Genomic DNA, 24,540 nt, shown 5'->3' on the forward strand with positions numbered 1-24,540 from the left:
TTTTAAGCCTTTGTACCTGCTAATCAAAATATATCACTTAATATTCAAATATTTTAATAAGTATGTTGTTCTTTAATTATTTAAAGACCTATATAATTATATGTAATAGATTCTACATATATGCATATATTATACATAATAAATACACATGTATATTATTATTAGGGTATATATATATGTATCTCCTAATTCTTTAGAAGGCACTGAAATGGAAATCAATTTACAACTTATGCAAGCACATTATAGTATTTTGCAGAGCTTTTATGTAATATTTTGTGAAAGAATTGGAATTGACAGCAACCACAAAGAAAAGAAATCTCCATGTAATAGGCATTCACAATATTTAAGCACTGAATCCAAGAGAATTTGAAAAAATGCGTTGTCCTTACTTAACTTGATCCTTTCTCTACCCACCTCCACTGCCGAGACAGAAGTCTGAATGGTGATTAATTTGCTCCTCTTCCATTTTAAAATATGGTCTTCATGGAATAAATGAAAAATGCTATCCGGTTTTAAACTGACAAAAGAAGGATCCAGTATGACATTTCATTCAGGCAAAATAATTGCATATTAATAATAATAATTCTAGGATTTATATTGAATTTATCAATGTAAACTTTTTATAATTATGATATGAAAACATTCCATGATTATATTTAGTTTATGTTTAGCCTTATAAAATATTTACAAATATTTGAAATGATTCTTGGGGTAGCAAAACCAGATTGCATGTTTTATTTATCAATATATTTAAAACAGATACACTGTTTTAACATCTCCACATTTGCACTAAATAAAAATTAAATTACACTGAAATTAGGTCACTATTACCATTTATGCTGAATAATATAAATATATATTTTCGTCTAACACCTTATTGGGTGCAGATAGGTCACCATTTCAGGGCAAGCCAGCAGGATTTGAGGAAGTGTGCCACTTTCTTTTTTATTCATGTATCTACAAGACATAGATTAATGTGTGCTTAGATTAAAAGGCATATTTGTTCATTGTCTGCATTTCAGTTACATGTTTAACTTAAATTCACCCTTCATGAAAATCACATAGCAAAAGACTTATGGAGCATGGTATGCTTTCTTCCTTCAAAAATTTGTCACATGTTCCCTTAGCTGTTCTGGGTACCACTGCTCCTTCTAACTTTCTCTGAGTCTACATTTATTGTGTTCTTCTAAACTTTCTTACATATGGATGGATTAAATGTATGTTTAAAAAACAAATTTCTCCGTGGAACTCCGTACTCACGAGAGCATTTCTGGGCTATCCATCATGACAGCTGCCTACAGAGAGCTGTCTTCCCTCTTTCTACCAACCCGTATATGTCTCTCTCTATGTTCTTACTAACAAAAATGCTCCTCTTTCTTCTTTTAGGCAGCTATACTTTTTCTTAGCCCTTGATTTATCACCACTACCTGTTCAAAAACCATCCCCAGGTTCTATTCATCTTTCCATTTGGATCTTACTGTGCACCTGAAAAAAAACAAAAAAACAAAAAAAAAAAAAAAAAAAAAACGTGGCATGCGCACTGTAAAGAATATAGCCTTTAAAACTTGGGAAGTTAAAATCTGATTTCAATATTTGTGATTTCTTTAAACTTGAACCGTTACCTTTAGTGTGTAAACACGTTTTTTCCTTATCTTTAGAATGGATTTAAGAACTCATGACGGTTAAATAAATGAATGCATTTAAAACATCTACCACAGTTCTAGCACAGAGGAGTCATTTAGTAAGGATAGTTTACTCTAAAATTAAAAAAAAAAAAAGTCTATAAGTCTATATTCTCCACTTATCACCATGATCTACAATTATTCATTAAGCTCCATAACTTCCAGACACCAAAGTAGATACTGCAGCCAGAAAGCAAGGCACATTACATCCTTGACCTTGACCTTGACCTTAGGGACTCATATTTTACTACATAAGCTTGTCTAAAACCTGAAATCGGATTTCTGTCTGTCCTCTTTTATTGAAAGTTATTCTTGGGCGCCTGGGTGGCTCAGTTGGTTAAGTGACTGCCTTCGGCTCAGGTCATGATCCTGGAGTCCCTGTATCCAGTCCCGCATCGGGCTCCCTGCTCGGCAGGGAGCCTGCTTCTGCCTCTGACCCTCCCCCCTCTCATGTGCTCTCTCTCTCATTCTCTCTGTCTCAAATAAATAAATAAAATCTTAAAAAAAAAAAAAAGAAAGTTATTCTCAAAAGTCACTAAGAGATCTCATTTATTCAACATATTTATCAATATCTGTTGAACATATGTATGGCAAGTGTCCTCACCATTTCCCTTGACTTTGCAGCATTTGACGTTGATCCATATCTCTTTTAAATTCTTTTTTTTAAATTTCTCTTCTTGGGACCTTATGGTGCTTTAAACCACATTCCTTTCTTCATGCTTCTCTGACCAATTTTTATGCTCTGCCTTGCCATACTTTATTCCTTGCATCACCTCTAACATATGTTTGGGCCCTGAATTCAGTTCATACATTTAACCCTTTCATCAATTGTTTCTTTCTCTAATTTCTCATTGAGCTCCAGTCCTGCATTTCTGTCTGCCTGCTGGATATTTCTGTATCTCATTATCTCAAACTCCATACATCTTTAAAAGAATTCCACATTTCCCTTAACATTAATTCCTTGCAATTATGATTGTCTTATTATTATTAACACTAATCTCAGATAATCAGCCTAAGTCCCTGTCTGTGATGTTCCAGAATTTATGTCTATGAGGGCATTACAGAGAGTGACTTAGTGACATTGAAGGAAAGAGGAGCATAGGTGAATTTTTTCTTAGTTTTCCATAGCAACCATTTTATATATTATTATTAAAAAAATGAAAGTTAATACAAATTTAAAAAGATTTTTTTCTTTCATATTTTATATAAAACTATGAAAATGTAAATTAATGCTACATTATTTTTAGGAGTATTATCAATATTAGTACTTCAGATGACCTGTGAAAGTTGATGGATATTATGCAGTGTCCTGCCCTCCCCACCTGAACACACCCCAGAAGACCATCAGGGATACATATGACTTTTCTTTCTACTTTGATTTTCAATTGTTCACAAAGCTCACTAAGTTTATTTTACACAATGCCTCAAATCTGTCCCTTCCTTTCTATTACCACTACCACAAACATATCTCAGGGGTCCCATGAACTTTCATCCAGAGAATTACAGTAAACTTGTATCTGATTTATTTGCCTTCAAACTTTTCTCACTCAATATATCCATTATATGATTTTCAGATGAATTCTCTCAAAGCAGGATCTTGATCATATGAATTTTGGGGTCAAAAACTTTTATATCTAGTTTGACCAATTGATAAATTCCAAGTGTTTTCTGAAATTGGGAACCTACATAATCTGGCATTAATATCTGTAATTAGTTTCAACTACTCACATATATGAACACATAAACTAGTATACTGAACACTGTAAATGCACTTTTTGTTTTCCTGCCTTTTTACTTCTGCCCATAAATATTTGTTCCTCTTTGTCTCTTATCGAACTTCACTAACCCTTTCAAACTTAGGGAATCTATTTTTCCTGACCAGTTACTTAGAACTTTGTGGTCTCATAGGACAGCAACAGGAGATCTTATTCTCTTCAGGATTTTATACATTTGACATCATTTTTTTTTTAAGATTTTATTTATTTATTTGACAGAGAGAGACACAGCGAGAGAGGGAACACAAGCAGGGGGAGTGGGAGAGGGAGAAGCAGGCTCCCCGCAGAGCAGGGAGCCCAATGCGGGACTCGATCCCAGGACCCTGGGATCACGACCAGAGCCGAAGGCAGACGCTTAACGACTGAGCCACCCAGGCGCCCCACATTTGACATCATTTTTAAAATATTGTAGAACATAAACACTAAGTTTAGGAATTTGGAAGTTCCTTAATTTTTCATTTAGAGACAGTGAAGAAACATGTACTTCTTCAAATGGACATGTGTGTACATGCATGTAAGTCATCTGTATAAATTACATACACACACATGGGAGTATATATATTAAAAATTGCCACATGATCAGATCATTCAATTAGTGGTACAGAGATTTAAGAAAGTGTTGATGTTATTTATGGAGGCTACAATTTTATAATGCTTTTAAGCATATCACAGACACTGATCTTCACAGTATTTTTAAATAATAATCTCTCCTTTGCTTCTTCTTCATCTTTACAAAGAATGTGGATTTGAAAGTAGAACTAAGGTAGAATAAAATGAAGTTAATCATTACCTTCGCAACAATTGTGTAAAGTTAAGTGTACAGGAAAGCATTACTAATGGCCCTCTCAAATATGAAAAACTGATGTTCAGTATATCCTGATTCTAGTAGAGATTAAACATTGAAGAAGTATTTTTTTTTAAGATTTGATTTATGCATTTGACAGAGAGAGGCACGGCGAGAGAGGAAACACAAGCAGGGGGAGTGCTTAGCAGAGAGCCTGATGCAGGGCTCAATCCCAATACCCTGGGATCATGACCTAAGCCTAAGGCAGAAGCTTAATGCCTGAGCCACCCAGGCGCTCCATTGAAGAGGTATTTTTAAAAAGATTCCTTAATGACACTTAAAAATATTTAAATTAGGCAGAAGGATATATTCTCAGGCAACCAATTTTAATTACACTCTACTTAATACTGTTAATAGATTTTAGTTATTTTTGCATATCATTTTACATACTCCTATTCAGAGAGTTATTCACATAACCTAATATTCAATATTTTATATAAAATAATGTCATTACTTTATTAATTTATTCATTTTAATATGTACAAGAAATTAAATTTAATTTATGAAGCATTTGTTAGTCTCAATATGTCACTAAAATTGACATTATATCATTTTCTTGTCTTTCTTGAATTTGTACAATCCTTTTTATTATACTAAGCTTATGTACCATACAATTAAAGTTTGCTAAGTGTATGAAACATTTCAATGTTCACTGGTTTTCAGTAATTTTCATGTTTGTGATAATGATCAAAGTAGATAAATTATTTTTTTCTTTTCATGATCAAATGATTATTTATCATGTAAAAGTTTCCATTAACATAATGAAATACCCGGATAAAATACTATTTCATTAAAGAACAGAAGGAAGAAAGGAAGGAAGAAGCAAAGAAAGAAACCAAGAAAATAAAAAAAAAAAACAACAAGCAAACAAAACAAACTGAAGCAAGAAATCATTGTCTCTTTTCAGATCTATGTTAATAAAAAGTAGGCAATATAATGTTTATTTTACAATTGGGATAACAAAGTTTTTCTTCCAATTCTTCAAAATAAATGAATCTAGTTGGGTTTTCCTTGCATTAACAAAATATTCAGCTTATTTTGAAGAACGCTCAATGCCTTTACTGACTGATTTTCATACCTATTGTATTTCTTTTATTTTCTTATTTTTTATAAGCAGAGCTCTCTTCCCCAACTTATTTTGATAATGATGATTATCATAATAATGTTTAATATTATTACTGATTTTAAAATTTAAATAATAGTAAGATTTTCAATTTGGGGGTAACTTCAGCACCTGAGATAGTCTCAACTAGTTTACAAATATATTTAGTTAAGGAAATCAATCCTTATGCCACCCAACATTTCAAGATAATCACTTCAAATTTATATGAGCCCTCCATTTTAAGTTTTATTTTTCTCTGACACTGCCAAAAGAATTCAAATGTGGTGAAAAGCCAGATTTCTGCTTTCAACTTGTACACTATTTACAAAAAACAAGTTGTACTCATTAACTCTCTTCATCTAAAAAATTGTTTTAGTAAACATTAAAAAAATAATTTGTTAGTATCAGACCCTGGGCTAGGAGGCTATAAAGATCTAGTTTGCCTTCAAACATTTCACAGTCTAGTAGAGAGATAAAGTGAGTAAAAATTAATTACCAATTCAATGCAACTGTGGAGAATCATTGAAACATTTTATCTAGCTTCACACCATGATCAGATTAGACTACTGGGTAGATTACTGTTGTAGCATATTCTGAGTAGATTGGACACCAGGGGAAATAAATAAAACTAGTTCAGAGTATATTATAGTAATTTCTATGAATAAGGACATGGGTTTGAATTAAGAGAGATCTGGGGATGCTCTGGAGTGAATTGGTTAGGGAACTACTAAGAAGATAAAATCAATAGAATTTGGTAGAAGATTTGACTATGAGGCTCAGAAAAGAAGAACTTCCAGAATTCTAGCTATGGCAATGGGTATTCACCTCATATGAAATACAAGAAAGGCACAGATTTATCCATTTTGAAGGATAGGCAATGAAGTGAAGTTTGGACATTAATTTTTTTTTTGGCTGTGGTGTTTGCAAGCGGAGATATCTTGAATAAACTTAAATGGAATAATGTCAGATTAATACATAATTTAGATCTATAAAAACAAAATTTAGAAATTGATTCAGTCGCTTTTAAATGTTTTTTTTTTTTGTTCGAGATCTATGTTCTGAATGAAAGATTCACGGCAGCTATACTTTTGGATTTGAAGGGGAAAAAACACTTTACTGATATTATAAAAGTCTAATAGAAACAGAAGAAAAGGGAAATCTGCACATAGGTGAGGGCAATAGTAAGCAGTAAAGGAGAATAAGACAGAGTTAGATCAAATCGGGTACAACCGGGGTGCCTGGGTGGCTCAGTCGGTTAGGCGTCTGCCTTCTGCTCAGGTCATGATCCCAGGGTCCTGGGATCAAGTCCTGCATAGGACTCTCTGCTCAGCAGGGAGTCTGCTTCTCCCTTTCCCTCTGCCTCTCCTCCTGCTTGTGCTCTCACTCTCTCACTTGCTCTCTCACTCTCTGTCAAATAAATAAATAAAATCTTAAAAAAAAAAATATCTGGTACAACCTCCAACCTCATTAGCTGGAGCAGCCCCGTGGAGACAGCCAGGCTGGAGTCCTGATGGAGAGGCCTGGGCGAGGATCCTCCCCTCGGGTGAGACTTCCAACTGACCATCCCCAGAAGGGCCTTATTTATAGGGCCAATGACAGGGTCTGAAGTTAAACAGTTGCTTGCCTATGTGCAGTATGGAGCAAGCTCCATTCCTTTATTATTGTGTCCCAGGGGATTCCATTCCTGGGGGCCAGCCCAGCCTGGAGCTGGAGGGAATGTAAGCTGGAGGGAATGTACAGCTCTTGGCATCCAGACCAGAAGGGCCAATTCTGACCTGAAGGCCGGCTAATGTCCATAATCAGGCTCCCCAGGTCACTTACGCAGCAAAAGTCACACAAACAACATTCTTTATCCTGCCTGCATGCATGCAGGTCGGGGTGGTGGGTTACACAGGACAGATCACAGAAACCTCCATTCATACCATATAATATAGTACTTAAACCCACCATGCTGCGGTCTGGTCATGTATATTCCAGCAGCCTCATGGAGAAAGAATATTAATTTTATTAATACAGTTAAGGTGTTTCAAATAGTTCTTGCAATGTATGTGCTCAATGAATGTGAACTAAAACAACAATAAAAGTGAGGTATCTATTTACATATGGTCTGGGGTGAAATTTTGTTCTAATTAAGTTGTTCTGGAACCAGATGGTCTTAAAGGAATGTGCAGCAGCTTGTAAGGAGGAAATAGAAAAATTATCATATGTTTAGGTGTCTTGCGAGAAGGCAAAGTCCTGGACTCAACTGATGGGAGACAGGGATGCAGTAATAGGATATGAATGCCTACAATTTGTTCAAAATTATTTAGCAAATAAAGAGAAGATCAAATTAGTTCATCTGATTCAAAACTATATTTAGAAAAATTTAGCTCTATATGAATCCAACTTTCTAAAAGTCATAAACAGATAGGTTTATGCTACCTAAATATTTTTGGTCTCTGTTGTTCCATTGATCTCTATCTTATGCCTATTCCAGGGTCCTGATTATTGTAGGTTTAGAGGTACCTAGAAAAAAAACAAAAGAAATTATTCCGTATGCACTCTACCCAACTTAAGTTGTATCTAAATATTATATACATGGCAGAACCTAACTCATTGTTCCCTTAATTAATACAATTTTGGGGCCTTTGTCAATGTATGGAGCCATGTAGCCACAATGGAAAATTCTAGAATATCCTTATTTTACTGTTAAGTCTAAGTAAGCTATTGATGTCATCAGGTGACAGGGAAAGGTGACAAATAAGTGAGAAACAAAGTATATATTATGTTTTCTGTTCAACCAGTATCCTTTTCACATATAGTTTCATACTTAAGATGTGTCGCATGTAGCCCTAGAGAAGCTGCAGGGAATAGGAAGACAATGTCTCTAGTTCATGCAGGTTAAAATCTAGTAGTAGAGACAGATAATAAACACATACACTAATGTAGTTCATTTCAATAGTAATAAGTGCTATAAAGAAATAAAATTGGGCACTGTAAAAAGGAGTAATTGCAAGGGGAACAAATTTGACGAGAATGATTGGGTAAGTCTTTTCTGAAGAGGTGGCATTCAGGCTAAAAGATGAGAAGGAACCACATAAATCAGGGAAAGTGTATCCCTGAAAAAAAGATAAGAACAAGGGCCCTGAGCTGGAAGGGTATTGGATTGACTGAAGACCATAGAGAAACCTCTTGGACCTGCAAAATACTGAGAGGTGGGAAAAGTGGAATTGAATGAGCTTGCAAATGTGACTAGAGTTCCAGTCAAGAAGGGCTTGTTAGTCTCTGGTAAGAAATCTGAGGTTGGGCGCCTGAGTGGCTCAGTTGGTTAAGTGACTGCCTTCGGCTCAGGTCATGATCCTGGAGTCCCGGGATCGAGTCCTGCATCGGGCTCCCTGCTGAGCAGGGAGTCTGCTTCTCCCTCTGACCCTCCTCCCTCTCATGCTCTCTGTCTCTCATTCTCTCTGTCTCAAATAAATAAATAAAATCTTTAAAAAAAAAAAAAAAAAGAAAAGAAATCTGAGGTTGTGGCTTGTTTTTCAAATTCATCTGGAAATTTTTGGAGGGTTGTAAGCAAGGACATTAGGAATCATTAGTTGCTCTCTACCGTACCACCTCAAGCTTATTGGCATAAAACAGCAACAACGTGTTCTTTGGTTTACCAATTTGCAATCTGGTGCAAGGAGAGCTGGGTCAGCTCAGTTGGGAGCTGGGGGATCTCTTATATGGCTGCAAGTTAATGCTGGCATTTGGCTAGAAACTCAGCTAGAGGTGACAGCCAGGGGCTTCTGTCTTTCTCCATGTGAATTTCTCCAGACAGGTCTCCCAACTGCGCTGCTTGGGCTTCTTCACACCATGGTAGCTGGTTATAAAGTCAAGGTCTCAGGAGACATTTCTGGAAATTGGCAAAACTTCCCTTCTACCATATACTACTGGTTTGTGTATAGAGCCCAGATTTCAGGGAAAGGCTTATACTATTTCTCAATGACAGGAGAAACAAAGAATTTGGGGGCTATATTCTCCCTTTTGGCCACTGATTATTTACATTCCTCCCCCATGCAGTATATATTCATCCTGTTCATAAAGTCCCAGAGATTTCATCTCATTATAGCATCAGGAACAAGGTCAAGGAATAAGATCTCTTCATCTAAATCATGTCTAGCTGTGGATAAGGCTCCTTAGTGCCGTTCCTTGGTTACTTCTCCTCAAATACAGCAATCCTTGACATGAGGCTGTAGGAAATAAAGGGGCACATTATCTGCCTCCCATGTGCCCAACATTCAGTGGTCAGACAGGACGGGATAACAGCAATAGTTACTGAGGGAGATGAGGTGGAGAGGAGGCATACCACAGTCGTTTGTCCATGATAAACTTTAAATCTAGCTGGAAGATGTTGCTAGTTTACTGACTGAGTCATATTCCTGCTTTCTGGGAATGATTCCTTATGGCTTGTGGCTTCTCTCCTTGGGATGATGGTTCTGCCCTCTGAAACATTCTTCTCTTTCCATAAAATGTAGTTGATATTTGTAGCTGAGTAGCCTGCTTCCTGCCCATAGAAGTTCAGGAGTTCAAACACCTGTTTTTATTTTGTACAGTCTCTGTTCCTTTCAGTTCAGCCTGATGGTGCTCCTATCAGAACAACGTTGTAGGCTTTCTATAGATTTTATTGGTCTTTACTCCATTAGGTAGAAACCACAAGCACAAATCTCCCTGAGATAAACTTTATTCTAACTTGAGATCCTTGTGAGGCTATATGAGGTAATAATGGCTACTTAAACTTGGGGTTTCTCATACACCTGCAGTCAAAGGTGATGAGCTAGACAGTGGGCTCCTGAGGGCTGGCCTTGTCTGTCTTCTTATAGGGACAGTGCCTCCTCGATGTGATCTCTCCATGTGGACTTGTTTAGGTTTTGTCACAGCATGGTTGCTGGTTTACAAAATGTAGAAATTTATGACCTAGCTTTAGAAGTCACATATCATTGTTTCTGTCATAGACATAAAGTCTCCGGGATTCAAGAGAAAGGGGCATAGATCTCACCTCTTCATAAGAGGGTTGTCGAAGTCACATGGTAAGAAGAGTATGCAGAGCACACAATATTACAGTCATTTTTGGAAAAATACAACCTGGCACAGTTAGAACTCAGACTAAACTACTTTAACAAAGAAATCAAACGAGTAATGGTTTTAAAATTACAAGGTTTTGCTGTGGTTGTTAAATGCCTATCCTACTTAGAATGTAACTTTAGTGTCTTGTACAAAATTGGAACTCTTCAAAAATTTGATTCGCAATCATCAAATGTATTTCTTGGAGTTCTTGCTCTGTGAACTTCTCTCTCAGAACATAATGCTGGCTCTATAATACACCAAGGAAGGGACCCTGTCAAAGAAGATTGAAAACATGTGACTCAGTTTGAGGTTCTTGGCCTTACGGATGCAATACCTGTGTGGTGCAGTTGGTTAAGCGTTGGACTCTTGGTTTCAACTCAGGTTGTGATCTTGCAGCTATGATTTCATGGTCCTGGGATTGACTCCAGAGGCCAGGCTGTGCACTCAGGGGAGTCTGCTTCAGAATCTCTTTTCCTCTCCCTCCTCCCCTCTCTCCCCCTCTCTCCCTCCCCCTCTGCCCCTCAGCAGTGCTCTCTCACTCTAAATAAATAAATAAATAAATAAATAAATAAATAAATAAACTCTTTGTTTTTTATATATTTTTTTAAGATTTTATTTATTTATTTGGCAGAGAGAGAGAGAGCTAATGAGCAAACAGGGGGAGTAGCAGAGGGAGAGGGAGAAGCAGGTTCCCCTCTGAGCAGGGAGCCCTATGCAGGATTTGGTCCCAGGACCCCGGGATCATGGTGTGAGCCGAAGGCAGCCACTTCACCTACTGAGACACTCAGGCACCCAATAAATAAACTCTTTAAAAGCAGAAAACAACCAAGAAACATATTAGTACTGCTTTTAGTGTTGCCCTTAAGCTTGCCAGTGGTCTAAGCAAAAGTAGTTCTGAAAACTTTACACAGACTAGCCCAAATCATGAAGCCACTGAGCCAGTAATATAATCTGGCCATTACCTGTTTATATCTAATGGCTATCTTCTTTTTTTTAATTCTATGGCTCTAGAAAATAGATGGTTGAAGATTCAGAAATTTTACATAGAAACCAAATATGGTATAACATGTAGATGTAAAGGTTCAGTAAACCTAAAGAATAAGGATTGTAATTCACAACATCTAGTTATCTAACAGAGTCTAATACAAATTTAATGATATATGTGATGTCAGACTAGTAAGTAGAATCTGTTGGGATACAAAAATATGTGGTCTCCATGTTATATTAATTTGCTTTTGTGGCAACAAATGATAGTGTCCATAAAAGAGAGCCTTCTTTTTTACTCCAAATTGTTCATAGTTTTACTTGATTTGGGAGAAAGAAGCATGTCCTGAGGAATCAGAGCTGAGGGAGATATGGATTTGTGACAGATGGGACTTAGGTATGAATGGGAGAGAAAGATGGATTTTCAAGGTGTTGGAGGTGTAAAAAGCAAGTGAAGCCTTAAAGAACAGAGAGAGTAACTCGTCCTCTACCTGTCACTATAGCTGAGTAGTAGGGTGGGTTGAAGCTCCGTCGTAAGTACAATAAACACATGCGTGAAATTCCTCTGTCTTTCATGTTTTACTAATGTTGATGCAAAAGGTATGAATTTTAATGATTAATAAACAACATGAACTCAACTTGTTTCATAGACTGACTTGACATAAGACGGGCAGGATTGTTGTAGCCCTATTTTTTCCCCTCTGGGAAATAATTGCTTACAGTAAATGTTGTTTAGAAATTTTCTTTTAAGATACTCCTAAATACATTTCTCACAAATTAAAAAAGATACATATGCAGACTATAGTAAAATAAGACTGGATTCTGGTAGACCTAGATTTTTTTTTAGCTATTTCTTTCATTTTCAGACTTTAGCAAGATTTATGTGTTTTTCTGTCCTGAAATGAACTCTATGTCTCTCTTCACAAATCAAGGGTGTGAAGCATGGCATTCACTGCAACTTGCTTAAAGTGTAATAAAATTGACCAAAAGAAAGCCAAAAGTTCACTTTTGCAAAATATGAATAGTGTTACAGAGGAGAATAACACTCTTCCAGGCTCTCTTTCTTACGAATGTCCCTCACAGAATTTATTATTAAAGTGGATGACTAGTCTAGTGGAATGCAGTTTTCTAGGCTAGGATGTAAAATATCCTAACAACATTTATAACTGCTTGACTGCACCTGAACCTCTTTCAAAGGATAGGTCTGCAAATCAGAGGTATCATGTAGGAAAAAAAAAAAGTTTCTATGAAATTTGGAGGATAATATAAAATAAGATTAACCTATTTGAATTATCATTTATATTTTATCTGATCTACTTAATATCCTCTGAGAATTTATGAGTAGTCTAGCCAATAGCGGCATTAAACTGAGAATGATATTCATTTGGTTATGCCGTTTTAGTTCTTTCTTAGAAATGCTATTTAATGACTGCTATTTCTAGAAAGCTCTTTGACAATACTACAAATCTTTTCAAGATAGGGTTCCATAATAAATATGGCTTAGATGACTCTTCATTCGCTGTTGATACCTCTAAAACAAAAGAGCAAATCAGCATTATTCAAACCTTTAAAATATTTACTCTAAAAGTAGGAGCAGTTCCTAACTTAGCTCAGTCGTGACTTCCACTTTTCATTTCGTCTATATATTTGTAGACTTTGCATGGATTATGCGAATATGTATAAAGTTAATATTTGATATATTTTGAAAACCAGTGAGGGCACATTTTTCAAAATATAGATGTATTTAAATAAGTTACATAGATACTCATGTTGCACCTATACAACTAATTTAAAAAAAAAAAAATTATAGCGGCGCCTGGGTGGCTCAGTCGTTACGCATCTGCCTTCGGCTCAGGTCATGATCCCAGGGTCCTGGGATCGAGCCCCACATCGGGCTCCCTGCTCCGCGGGAAGCCTGCTTCTCCCTCTCCTACTCCCCCTGCTTGTGTTCCCTCTCTCTCTGTGTATCTCTCTGTCAAATAAATAAATAAAATCTTTAAAATAAATAAATAAATAAATAAAATAAATAAAATAAAAACTCAAAGAAGAATAGGCTGTTTTGCAACCAAGTTTTCCAGAATAGTTGCATTGTCCCAAAATATTAGCAATTTGCTCATCTGTACCTTTCCATTTTTGTTACTAAGAGATACAACCATGAAGCAAATAAGATTAAGAGATTAAGAAATTTGAACATATTTTGTGAATTTGCTTTAAAATAAGTATTGAGATTTAGGCAAATATAAGCAATGGACAGTATAAAATTATTATTTGGACTGAAACCCCAGTAATTTAACTTGAATTTTATTTTTATCTATAAAGTGAGTCTCTTTCTACATTTTCTTTTCACAGGAATTATTCAGAGGTAATTTTTTTTTATGTTTTGCTATTTAATTTAGATTTAGGTGAACAGCTCTATTTTTTTAAAAGATCATATGGTTTCACTTATTTGTGGAACATAAAGAATAGGATGGAGGACATTAAGAGAAGGAAGGGAAAAATGAAGGGGGGGATATCAGAGAGGGAGATGAACCATGAGAGACTATGGACTCTGAGAAACAAACTGAGGATTTTAGAGGGGAGGAGAGTGGGGGGATGGTGAGCCTGGTGATGGGTATTAAAGAGGGCACGTTCTGCATGGAGCACTGGGTGTTATACGAAAACAATGAATCATGGAACACTACATCGAAAACTAATGATGTAATGTATGGTGATTATCATGACATAATAATTAAAAAAAACTAATGATGTGCTGTATGGTGACATAACATAATAAAATTAAATTAAATTAAAAAAATAAAATAAAAGATACTTTTCTATTCACACTAGGGACAAGTATTTTTAACCATAGAGGTTAATACTGTTAATCTACATATAACTTATAAATTATAAGAACTGGGTGATACTCCAGTAGAGAATGTGTTTAAGAAGGGAAAAGACAATTATGAAAGAAGAAATATAAATGACCAATAAAATGGTCAACCTTTTAAACAATGAGATATCGTTTTTTACCTATCAGATTAACCTTTAAAAAAATATAAGATCCATTGTTGGAAAGGTGCATACGAACACTGTAAGCAATGTTGGTAGGGATCTATATGTTCTGGTGGAAAGAACACAAATGAATTTGTATAATGTCCTTTCTTTATACACTTGTAAATAACCTAATGCATTTAAGCCTCAGTTTTTCAGTCTGTTAAATTGGGGTAATAATATTTATTTAATGGAACTATTGCATGGAGTAAGAAAATCAGGCACATAATATTCTTTGTGTAATGCCTATATGTAGGAAATTATATAAATGGTTATCATGATAATGGTGATAGTTTATGATCATGTCTATGTTTTCTAGAAAGGACTTTGGTAATCTGCATTTGGAAACTGCAAAATGTTGAGATCTTTGGCCCAATAATTCTATTTGTAAGAATTTACCCTCCAAAAAATAATCAAAGTTTCTCCCTCTCTCTCACACAGACTTATAACACCAATTTTATGATAAAGATACATTGAGTTTAAAAATATCTATCAATAAAAGAATAGTAAATATTTCCAGTTTTTTATCAAAGCTAATTTTTGTATATTGCTATTAGGCTAAACTAATTTGGTATAAGTTTCAGGGAAAAGTAGGATGCCAACCCATGGGAACTTGCTGATCTTTGTTCTTGGCTAGCACCACCCACTTTCCCTTTGGTTGAGGAGGTATCTACAGAGCTCCCCTTCTCAAATTTTATTGTAGAGATAGCATTTCTTTCTCCTTTATTCTCAGGAGCTTCACATTTATTAAGGAAACTTTAAAGAAGTTTTTTTTTTTTTTTATTTCTGAAATAGCTACTTTATTTTTCTCCTCTTTATCTGAATATTTTCTCTCCCATCTCTTCTTCACATCTCCTATAAACATGAATATTTTTACCTGTTTAGAAAATACAATGAGCAAACAAATATCCAAAATCTGATTTCAAAAAGTGTTGCTATTTCCTATGTTTGCTCCACTAGCTATATATATATTTTCATTGTAAATAAAATAAAAAAAACTTCATTCCTAAATACCTCAAGCATGCATCTCCCTTGCAAAAAATTCTCCTATTTTATCATAATACTGTATCACAGTTAATAAAATTGAGATAGATTACCTAATATTATTTAACATTAATTATATGTTTGAGAATATTTAGATATTCCAAAAGTGTCTTTTATAGCTGATATGTTCACTCCTGGAGTCAATCAAAGACAATACATTATTGCATTTGGTTGTTTTGTTTTGCATTTTGGTTGTTTCAATAAATATATATTGAATGCTGAATATATCTCAGCTGTTGGACACATTGTAGTTACGACAGTGAAAAAGACAGAAAAATCCTTTATTCTTCTCCCCCTAAGTATGTTTCTTCTTCCTTTTAGAATGCCACTTACTCACTCAAAATAGCTGTTTGGATATAAAACTTTTAAGGACTATAACTTACTAAATCATATTGGTGGACCCTCTCCATCTTAAGAATTGTTCATCAATAAATGCTGAATGAAGAAACATACTAGATACATTTTTAAAAAGCTGAATTCCATTCCAAACACTTCCAGCTCTGTTTCCAAAAAAACAGTTTTTGAATGAGGTTAAGACATAGGAGTCTAAGGCCATCAACCAAGGATGGATGTCTGCTGACAAGCTAATTACTTCTGGGACAAAGAATAAGAATTTAGAGGGTCTGTGTTTGGCCTACTCATGGGTAAATGGGAGTGGGTGGCATCTATGAATCTTATCTAAGTCACATGAGGAAGACTGGTTTTTGCGGTGAGCCATTTCCTGAAACACACAATCTGGGGGGAGTTTTAAATCTTCACTGTTTTTTAGGAGTACAGGATTCAAGTAAAATTCAACATTGTCAAAAAAATTCATGGTGATAGGAATAACTTGTATATATGATCACCCTTAATGCAAGTGATGGTTGTGCCTAGAATAAGCAAGCAGTGACTTTTATGACTTCTCCATAAAATTATAATTTTGCCTTGAAAATATGGTACATGCCAGGAGAAGCAATAACAGAGTCCAGCAGATGTAGTCTGCTCAGAAGCTGCCGTGTAGAGAAAGCACATAGGAGTTGGAATGCTAGCTTCTTGAATATATTTGTGAGCACAAAGAAAATATCTCCTGAGTTAAACAAAACAAAACAAATAAGCAAAGCAGGAGATTTGCAAAGGTATAGACTTCCTGTAGAGCTCCTGGGAGCAAACCCAGTAAAACATGGATTATCACTATAAATGTAACTTTATTTTTATAAAGTTTGGAAAATGACCTATGGAATTCTATAACCTGTGGAAATTTAGGTGACAGTCACATAGAAAAAACTTACTCCTTAGCTGAAACACATTGAAATTGTGATCAAGAAGAAAAACCCCAAATATTTAGTTATTTCATCTTGGAATGACTTGAAGTATAATGGTACGATTGAGATAATGCAATTCATAAATGGTAAAATTCCATTAACTTAAAGCTCTGTTTATATTATCTGCTGTTTTTACAGCAAACATGTTTAGTTTTTGATATTAGGGAAAAAATACCCATTATGTAAACAGAAATATTTGAGATTTCTAAACGAGTAAATTCTCCCTAGTGACTTGAGGAAATGACGAAGTGAAAAATGGCACAGGTTATTTCTCTTCTTTTGTTAAAATAGGAACTCAATAATAGATAATAAGCTTCAGGCTACTGCTAAGGAGATATTACTCTTAAGGAAAAATGAGGGTCTGAGTGAATGGGACTAATCAAGAACTAGTTAGGTGAGTATTTTAAGGCTCCAACTGTAACCAGTAACTTTTAGCATTTCCGCAGATGTTCTGAACTTGCTACTTCGATAATTAAATCTACTTTCCCTCCAGCACCTGCATTCAACATTAACTTAAAAAATACCCAATCAAATATTACTCTTGAGCTTTTGTTTAATTAATATTATTGCAATACTTAGAGAAACTACTGTAAAGCAATTTACATAATTTATATTCATATACTGAATAGTGACTTTGCTGAAGTAATTTCTATTATCTTTATGAAAATGCAGAGTTTTCAGCACAATTATGAAGTAAGTTAAATTGTGTTGTAATGGTTTGGGTCCAAAACAATTCTTTTATCATTCTCTTCTGGAAAAGAAAACAAAGCAAAGTGGATCCAGATTTCTAATTAATCAACTTACAAATGTTCTCTGATAAAACTGAAATGTTTCCTAACACCATTTGTGTGACAAATGGTATTTTTCCTGCTGTACAGTGTTTCTCAAACCTGTTACTATAGACACATAGAGATCTGTGTACACATTTTTCGGTGCCACAGGTTCTTTACTAAACTTTTTATTTTAATTATATCTTTTCATCTTAATAATAATTTAATTATAACTTTATATAAGCATAGTCAGTACCATTTATGTGACCAAATACAGGTCTATCATTTCATGCCATGCTTTCCTTTAGCTTTATGATTTCATTGACTTCAAGTAACACTTTAATAATGACAAGTTAATTAAAAAAATTAGATAGAAAAGTCACAGAAACAATGTGTTTGTCCCCCGCGAAGGTCAAATTACATCCACAGGGCACTACAGAAACAAAGATTTGGTAGTGCCTTAAAGTGAGAATAAAGAGAAATTGAATCGTTGCATGGCTCAGGGTTGACTACACTTGGGAAACTCAAGAATTTTTTACCATAGAAGTCATATCACATTCAAACTGAGGTTGGAAATGTATTGGTAACAGCACAACATGATCCATTACCCTAAATTTATGTTGTTAATTTTAATTTTATAGGTTTTGTAATTGTGCTTGTACTTAATTTGTAAATTCCCTTTGGTTTTATAGTTATAAATCCGAAGAATACTTGAAGTTCATCCCAAGATTTATGTTTTCAAGTATTTAATTAATAACATGATGTAATTTAATTTGATACAGAGATCACCTAAGATATTTTTTTAGTGTAAAAAAGGGGCCTATACATTCTTCAAACTTGAGAAACTGTTCATTGAATCGCATATCTTCTTTCACTTTCATATTTGAGAGATAAAGGAGGAAAAGAGGAAAAAATTCACTAAATTTGGAGAAGTGTTTTCAAGTATATGGTTGAAATTACCTGTTAATATTATGTCAGTCATTCAACACATTTTTATGAGGGCCTGTTATCCCAACATTTGCCACTCACGAAATTTATTAAAACTTGATAGAAAAAACAAAACAAAACAAAACAAAACAAAAAAAACATTTTAGGACCTCAAATTGTTATAATTTTCTGTCAGACAGGAATTACGTATCACTCCTGGAAAATTTTTTAATGAAGACATAAGCAAGGAAAAATGAATTTACCACTGTGAATTCTTTTAATTTGTTTCCATGACAACAAGGTAGACTATTTCTCTTTCCTCCTATCAGTCTTTTAAATGTGATGACATTTACTCAACACACAGCGGTTACTGAGCAAGCATTTTGCTCTGTGCCAGAGTTATAAAATTAACAGACCATCGTTTATCCCGTTGGATTTTGTAGTTTGGTTGCGGAGGAGGAGCCTGCAGTAAGAATTAGGACTTAAATTGGTTATTTCAAATGCTCTGATAGTTGGTTAAATTGTTAAATCGAAACTCATTATTTTCAGCTAACCTTGTGGTATTTCAGAATGATAAATGTACATACATATGTGTGTGTGTATCCATTTTATGGTGTAGTTAAGAGAAAAAAATTACCATTAAACAATAAGGAACTAAGTTTTCTGAAGTGAGGGGATGGCGTAGAGATCCAAGACATTTGACCAAAAAGGATGCCTCTGAGACTTAAAAAGATGGGCTATAAAATATGAGTTCCCAACCTACCCCCATTCTGCACTAGCTCTAGGAGAAATTTTTAAAATGTGAAGGAAAAGGTATTGCCTTCAATGACCCCTTTGTCCTCCTATTTATGTATAAGATGCCACACACATGATTTCTGAACCCCATAGCCTCCTTCTCCCTTGTTAAACTTTCCTGTTTCTTTTTTTAAATTTATTTTTTAAATTTAAATTCAATTAATTAACATATAATGTATTATTGGTTTCAGAGGTAGAGGTCAGTGATTCATCAGTCTTCTATAATACCCAGGGCTAGTTACATCACGCGCTCTCCTCAATTTTCTATCACCCAGGTCCCCCATCCCCCCACCCCCCCTCCAGCAACCCACAGTTTGTTTTCTATGATTAAAAGTCCTGTTTTGGGGGCGCCTGTGTGGCTCAGTCCTTAAGCGTCTGCCTTCGGCTCAGGTCAGGATCCCAGGATGCTGGGATCGAGCCCCGCATCGGGCTCCCTGCTCAGCAGGAGGCCTGCTTCTCCCTCTCCCACTCCCACTGCTTGTGTTCCCTCTCTCGGTGTGTTCCTGTCAAATAAATAAATAAAATCTTTAAAAAAAAAGTCCTGTTTCTAAGAGTATCTTACTGGATCTTAGTCTTCCTGAACAGGAAGCAGTTCCTTGAAATGTTATTATTGACAGCCAAAGTTACTTGCACATTTCTCCTGTTCCCATAATTTCTTACGTGCCTAGTTGGAAGCTATGTTTTAGAAAATTATTCAGTGTTTTCCCTTCCTTAGGTAGAAATGGTCAAATCATCTTAGTGTTGGAATTTTAGGTTGGGCAATGGGTTGATAATATTCTTGAATAAGTTATCATCCTTATATTATCTCCTTAAAAGGATTGTCAGAATTCTATGTTTTATGACAAGTTTTTTGTTAAGTATGTGCAATATAGTTGACACTTGAACAATGCAGAGATTAGGGTCACCAACCCCCACACAGTTGGAAATCCACATATAACTTTCGACTCCCCCAAAAGGTAACTACTGTTGACCAGAAGCCTTACTGATAACATAAACAGTTGTTTAACACATATTTTGTATATGTATTATCACTGTATTCTTACAATAAAGGAAGCTAGAGAAAAGAAAATGTTAAAATCATAAGGAAGAGAAAATAAATTTACAGTACCGAACTGTAAAAAAAGAATTCACCTGTAGGTGGACCCACACAGTTCAAACCCATTTGTTCAAGGGTCACCTGTATATTGAAAACTTTAATCTACAGTTTTAATATCCTACTACTAGGATTCGAATTGTCAGAGTCATCAATAGAATTTCAAATCAAATATATGGTGATATATTTGTAACTATGTTTCACTTTTTGATTTACTTAGAATCTCAAAACTGAATTTTAAATGCAAACTTCTTACTTCTCACTCTTTTATGTAGTCCTTTAAAAAATTATTAACTTTTTCCTGCCTTCACCTTAGGTTGAGGTTAATTTATTTCCCTTTCTTTTGACTTGTTTTAATTTACATATGTGTATTTATTGCATGTATATAAGCCATAGCATAAGATTTAATAAATAAAATATCAGAACTTATCTTTTGATATTTAAAATAAATTGTGTTTAATTAAAATGCATTATTTAGTTGAATAGTACCTTCTAAAAATTGTACTATTGAAAGGCTAAGCACTGTGTGAAATGTGGAATTTGGGGTTTGTTTTTTTTCCTGAGTTTAGAGTTTCAGAGCAGAAAAAAAAAACTAAAACATGAAAATCAAAATGATTTACCAACTTGGGGCACCTGGGTTGCTCAGTTGGTTGGAGGTTTGACTCTTGATTTTGGCTCTGGTCATGACCTTGGGGTCCTGGGATCCAGCCCTGTGTCTGCCTCCACGCTCAATGGGGAGTCTGCCTGTTCTCTCCCCCTGCTCCCACTCTCTCTTCCTCTAAAATGAATAGATAAATCTTGAAAAAAATTTATTTACCAACTTGACAGAATGTGTTATTCTTATCAGTAAAAATATCAACCATATTTCTTCCTGTAAATGCAATGTCTATCTTGAATTATAATCACTCTGAAGAGGTAAACATGTAAATAAAATATATAAAAGATATAAAAAGCTGTCTTTCCTGCTGCCTAGTTCGCAAATAGATTTAAACATCAATCCAAATAAAAACAAACAATATTGAAAATTTTAAGTCTGAAGTCATTTTTTTTGTAAAATATTAGAATTAAGTCTAAAGAGTTAAGTTAAAATATTTACTAAAATGAACAAGATTAGGATTTCAAGATATTGAACTGTGATGAATCCTATCAGTTAAGTTTCCAATTCTCATGGCAAGCCCTGTGACCCTCACAAATACAATTATAGAAATTATCCTCTCTATTTAAGCCTCAGGTGTCTTTCTAAGAAGTATTATACAGTGAAAAATAACGTAAATGTGCACACAATTATGACATAATAAAATAAAAGCCATCATTTACTGAGCATTTCCCATGTGCTAAACACCATATGAAGGAAATATCTTATAACATTTCTTACACTCTCAGAAACAAGAGGTATAAATTCTGTCAGCTCCATTAAATTTCCCCCACTGCTTATAAGCAAACTGAGCTTACATGATGTTAAAGTGGCCAAGGTCATAGGATTAGTGGTTGACATGGATTCAAACCCAGGCTTGGAAATTTCAATCTCTTTCCTCCACCAGAAATTCCTTAGAAAACAAACAAGCAAACAAAAAACAATTGAGCAGAGAGTTCCTACTTTTCTTTTCTTTTCTTTTCTTTTTTAGGATCTTATTTATTTGAGAGACAGAATGAGAGAGAGAGCATGAGAGGGGGGGAGGGTCAGAGGGAGAAACAGACTCAGAAGCCCGATGCAGGGCAGGATCCTGGGACTCCAGGATCATGACCTGAGCTGAAAGCAGTCGCTTAATAAACTGAGCCACCCAGGCTCCCGAGTTCCTACTTTTCAGTGGCCATGGTCTGGTCTCATAGACCTCATATTCTTCATTTTGAAACTGAGAATATTTGTCTGACTCACAAGAATAATGTGGATAGCCTCCTAAAAAACTTTTGTGTACTTTACTTAGCTGTTCTCTAAAAGTGTTTTTCATCCATTATTTATAATTTGTGTTGAAATTTAAACCTGTACCTCAGCAATTTTCAGTATGTTGTTTGAGGCACCTCAGAGGACCCCCCAAGACTCTTTTGGTGGGTCTAGGAGGCCCTCCCTTTTTTCAAATATGCATTTGTAGAAGGCTGGATCTTCTCCATATACTTCAACCAAAATGGTGTAGCCCAAGAGATTGAGTGCAGAAACAATGGAAAATTCAATTGTCCTCTATGATACCATACATTAAAGAGATTCACAAAAATATAAAATAGCATTATTCTTCTCACTAAACTTACTTTTGCTTTGAAGAATAAGTTTTTGTCATCAAGATATGCTATTTTGTTTCAATTTTATGTGCGTTATTATTTAAAATTGTTAGTAAATATTTTTAAATTTGTTTTAATTTCTAACACAGCGGGGGCGTCTGCTTGGGTGCAAGTCATGATCCCAGGGTCCTGGGATCGAGCCCCACATCGGGCTCCCCTGCCCTCTCTCTCTCAAATAAATAAATAAATAAAATCTTTAAAAAAATAATTTTACTGATATGAGGAATTCTTAATCTCAGGAAACAAACAGGGTTGCTGGAGTGGTGGGGGCTGGGAGGGATGGGGTGGCTGGGTGATAGACATTGAGGAGGGTATGTGCTATGGTGAGTGCTGTGAATTGTGTAAGACTGTTGAATCACAGACCTGTACCTCTGAAACAGATAATACATTATATTAAAAAAAAAAAAAAGAAGATAGTAGGAAGGAAAAAATGAAAGAGGGGAAATCGAACGGGGAGACGAACCATGAGAGACTATGGACTCTGAGAAACAAACTGAGGGTTCTAGAGGGGAGAGGGTTGGGGGGATGGGTTAGCCTGATGATGGGTATTAAAGAGGGCAGGTACTGAATGGAGCACTGGGTGTTATACGCAAACAATGAATCATGGAACACTACATCAAAAACTAATGATGTAATGTATGGTGACTAACATAACATAATAAATTTTTTTTTAAAGATTTTATTTATTTGACACAGAAAGACACAGCGAGAGAGGGGAACATAAGCAGGGGGAGTGGGAGAGAGAGAAGCAGGCTTCCCGCAGAGCAGGGAGTCCAATGCGGGACTCGATCCCAGGACCCTGGAATCAGGACCTGAGCCGAAGGCAGACGCTTCACGACTGAGCCACCCAGGCGCCCCATAACATAATACAATTAAAAAAAAAATCTCTAACACAGCAATATCAATAAATATAATTCATTTAAAAAAAAAAAGGTCTTTGGGGTCCTCAATAAAATTAAGAGTGTGAGGGCGCCTGGGTGGCTCAGTCGTTAAGCGTCTGCCTTCGGCTCGGGTCATGATCCTGGGGTCCTGGGATCGAGTCCCACATCGGGCTCCCTGCTCAGTGGGGAGCCTGCTTCTCCCTCTGTGTCCGCCTCTCTCTCTCTCTGTCTCTCATGAATAAATAAATAAAATATTAAAAAAAAATTAAGAGTGTGAGTTCCCAAGACAGAGAAGTTTGAGGACCACTGCCGTATACATGTGTGACACTCTTTACTTTCTCATATTAGTATTTGATATTTATATAGTTACTATTTACTTAAGGTGTAAACTTTTTTGAAAATAAAAATAATGTGTCCTTTATTTGTCCATGTATGCAATACCATGATTTGTACATAATTGGCACTTCCAAAATATTTGGAGATTGTTGATTAGTAGAAGTTAATTAATTTATGTCCATCTTTATACAGGTACTGAAGACCAAAGCAGAAATTCAAACCCAGAATTATAGTATTATTTGGAGTCACAGCTAGAAAATAAATCTATCCCCAAAACTGGAAGATTTCATATTTTAACACTGTAGAATTATTTCCTCTTGTTAGAATATTCCAACTTTCTCCTGGTTTGTGCTCCATTTGTTTTGCAACCCCAAACCAGGACAGAAATGATGTTTTATGTCTCTTTACTGAATAAAAAGAACACATTTTCTTCATTTTAAAGTTGAAACTTATTTTTAAAATATGAGTTTTTAAATACATACACTTAGGTATAAGCTGGAAGAAACAAATTAATTATAAGTATAGAGGTAAATAAAATGGAATTTAATTTTAGAAAGTATATTTAGTCGGGGCGCCTGGGTGGCTCCGTTGGTTAAGCGTCTGCCTTCGGCTCAGGT

Source organism: Mirounga leonina, unplaced genomic scaffold (genome assembly GCF_011800145.1).
Source record: "Mirounga leonina isolate KUSES-001 unplaced genomic scaffold, KU_Mleo_1.0 Mir_127, whole genome shotgun sequence".
NCBI lineage: Eukaryota > Metazoa > Chordata > Mammalia > Carnivora > Phocidae > Mirounga > Mirounga leonina.